This window comes from Mastomys coucha, unplaced genomic scaffold (genome assembly GCF_008632895.1).
Source record: "Mastomys coucha isolate ucsf_1 unplaced genomic scaffold, UCSF_Mcou_1 pScaffold15, whole genome shotgun sequence".
Classification (NCBI taxonomy): Eukaryota; Metazoa; Chordata; class Mammalia; order Rodentia; family Muridae; genus Mastomys; species Mastomys coucha.
The window spans coordinates 136,195,766-136,199,571 of record NW_022196897.1 but is presented as its reverse complement, the minus strand read 5'-3'; positions in this window follow the sequence as shown (position 1 = coordinate 136,199,571).

The following is a 3,806-nucleotide window of genomic DNA, read 5'->3' as shown; positions in this document are numbered from 1 at the left end:
TCCTCCTGCTTCCATCAAGATGTGCCCCCCACCCACCCACTCCCTTCTCCCTACTCTTGAATTCCCCTACACTTTGGTATCAAGCCTTCATGGGATCAAGGGCTTCTTCTCCCATTGATGCCCGACAAGGCAATCCTCTGCTACATACATGGCTGGAGCCATAGGTCCCAGGTCTAGGGATGTAGTAGAACCAGTGGACTCTCAGTGCCCATGTACACAGCAGGTGAGGTGGTGAACAGAGGGGACTTGAGCAGAACCACACACTCACTTGGTTAATGCCAGGACAGAGAGTAGGTGTGCTAGCTGCCAGAGACACTGTTCTTCTACAACAAGGGGTCAGAGCCAAGGGCTGGACACTCCAGAAATCAGCAACCATTTTCATTTATCTCGTTCCACTTAGTTCATGCATTTGCAAATATCTCTATTTGGACTTAATCTGTGTGAAGATGCAGGAGCCTCTTCATTCAGAGAGATCTCTAAACATGTGTTTTCAGTAAAAGATACAAGTGTTCTTTTGTCAGCCCCTTTTAACTGGTCCCCCATTTCCACTTTCCTCAGAGAGGGAACAACACCTGCTTGAGTGCCTCTCTTCTACTGGGGTGGGGAGGTTGCTTGTAAGAGAACAACAAAGAGTGAGACTGAATGCTTTACTTGACATTTGAGTTAGCCCTTTCTCTGGACTTTTTTATGAGATGGTCTCAGGCTTTGACCCATGTTGTGTGTTGTTATTGATGATTTTCAATTTCTCTAGAATGAGATTTTAGAAAGTTCATATAGGTGCAATGAAAATATCTGGTCATTCACAGTACACTGGGAACAACAATATAGCAGCAACAGACACAGCTCCAGGAGCAGCATCAGGAGCAAGGACAATGTAACTGCAGGCTGAACAAACCTTTGTGGTTCCTCTGGAAAATGCACAAAATAATTGACATAGATGTGGGTTCTAGGAGGCAGGAAACTCTGCTGTCATCTAGATCTACATGAATGGACCTTGGTCTTCGTATTTGGTGGAAATATGACAAATCACCATGACCTACCCAGAATAATGTCACACAGTCATAAAAGGGGACCCCTTAGTTTTTCCTCCAAACTCCCCCCACCCCTGTCTGTCCTCTCCTGTGACTGTCTGCATCCTCAGTGAGTTTCTATCCACTCTGTGGTATCAGCTCTAGGGACCACGGGGCTTCCAACATCACTTGACACAGACATGAATGGGTCTCTTATTAGAAATATTCAGGACTTATGCTTTGGCTTGTGCTGGCTCTGATCTTTGCCCTCTGCCTGATTCCTCTTGAGTGTTCCACTCTTTCCTTCACTAACATTTTCCTCCATCCTTCACAACTCTTAGGCTACCACTCTCTGCTTTCTACATCTCGTTCGAGCATATTTCAGGACTCCGTTTAGGAGGATGGATGGGATGGGTTTTCTGTCTGGTGTATATCAATGAATCTTGCTGATACATTATCACCACCCCTCCATGTATGTCTTAGGAAATATTTATGTTAAAAATGCAGTATTCACAGCACACATGATTAAATAGATAAGTGTATCATTGCCATTCTACATGCATGTGTTAGCTGATTTCTCATTGACCTCACTTATTTGCTGCCAGAATTTTACTTTTGCCCAAAAGTCGTTGGTTTTTTTGTATGCTTGTTTGTTGTTTTGTTTTATGGATGGAAAGGCAATAACAGAAGCTGTGTAGGCATTGTAAGCTTGTACTTATGGTACCCTTTCTTTCTGCTTACTTAGGTGGAGTCCATAGTAGAACGTGGCACTGCTAGCTGAGATGCTGCTCCTGAGGGTCTGTTTCCCAGGAGGATGGGCTGCTGTCTTCTGAGGCCTCTAAACTGGGATTTCACCCAGGACTTTCTTGTTGGAAAAGAAACCCAAGGAGCATGTGCTTGGGTCCAGATTCTGAGTGTTACTCATGCCGTCCTGAAATAGTCATGATTTGTGAAGATATTATTTTTGTGTATTTGTATGTCTTTGTTTGTATATAGCTCTATTTATTTATTTTGATTAGATATTTTCTTTATGGACATTTCAAATGTTCACCCCTTTCCTGGTTTCCCTTCTGAAAAAAACCCTATTCTACTCCCCTTCCTCCTACTTACCAACCCACCCTCTCCAGCTTCCTGGTGCTGGCATCCTGCTACACTGGGGCATAGAGCCTTTGTGAAGACATTCTCTGTTGGGAACCATGAGAGCCCTGAGATAAATATCCTGCCCCAGCTAATTGAGAACCCGAAGATTAACATCCTGCCTGACAATCACAAGGATGTAAACCCTGAGATTAACATCCTGCCTGACTCACAAGGATCCGGCTTGGCCCTGGGAAAAGAACATTCACGGAAATCCACCCCCTCTCCACCTGTCATCCACCCGCTCCCTACCTGTCACACTGGAGCTCAACCCCAGAAGATCTTATAAACTTCCATCTCCCTCCTTCCTCTCCCCCTCCCCTCCAAGATTTTTGCCTTAAATATGGTTGGCTGCACTAAGTAAACGGCTCTTGACAAGCAATGCTTCCTTGAGTCCTGTCGTCTCTCTCACCTATTCTTTATTCACAGGTTGTGACCCTCCTCGTTCCCCCGAATAACGTGACCTGCAGGCCAGGTCAATTCTCTTTTTTTTTTTTTAAGATTTATTTATTATTATATGTAAGTACACTGGAGCTGACTTCAGATGCACCAGAAGAGGGTGTCAGATCTCATTACAAGTGGTTGTGAGCCACCATATGGTTGCTGGGATTTGAACTCAGGATATTCAGAAGAGCAGTCAGTGCTCTTACCTGCTGAGCCATCTCTCCAGCCCGTGAAGACATTCTTAATGATTATAAACCCTGGAGAAGATACTGGTCTCAGTCCCTCTAAATGTTCTGTTTCTGAAGTCAGGCATATGGATGTTCTAGTGCAAAATTTCCTGGGAAATTTCCTCTTCAGGACAAGTCCTCTTCAGAAAAGAGAGGGTGGGAGGCACACTACATTTTCTTCAGTCTTTCCTCTGCAGACAGATCAGGTAGCTGGTCAAGTGAAGGTGTGAAGAAAGGAGCACTGGTCCCTCCTTTTAATGCAGAAGAAGGTTGGGAGATTGTGCATTGGGTTACTGTACAACCCTGTTGTCTATTTTTGCAACCTTTGCACTGCCATGTGGACTTATTATTTGTAATTAAATATGTTGCCACTATATAGCTGTATTTTTGTTGGTTTAAAGCATCTTTGAATTACTTTTTTCTATATCCCAACAAAATCATTTTGAATGCTAGTTTGAATCTGATTTCCTTAGTTCTTTGATGGAGGAAATCTTTGATGAATGTACATCAAAGCACAGAAAAGGGTATCCAAAATACCCTGGAGTGGGGACACTTCATGGAACCCATTGCTATTTGTATTCTATTGAGTATATGTGTAAGCTCTGGGGGAAATGATCCAGGACACATGTTTCAGGAAAAGGTTTGACATTGGAACCTTGCATTCAGTCTTCCTGCATGGAGTTTGACTGCTTACTATCACTTAGAGGACCACTCCAAGGCTCAGCCTGTACATGTGATCTAGTTCTGCTCCTTTGAAGCAGAGGAGGTTGCAGAGGCCATGAATGTTTCATTGTACTGCCCTGACCTTTATTGTGGTCAAAATTGTGCTACCAATAAGGACTTCACTTTCAGGATGAAGTAGGTTTTCATTACATGGTGTGTTGCTCTAGAAGACTTTGATCTTTTGTATTCCTCACCCCATTTTAATGTTGCCTTTGGGCAAGGTCCCTATGGATTTTTTTTTCTGAAAGAAATCGTTGATGGTTTT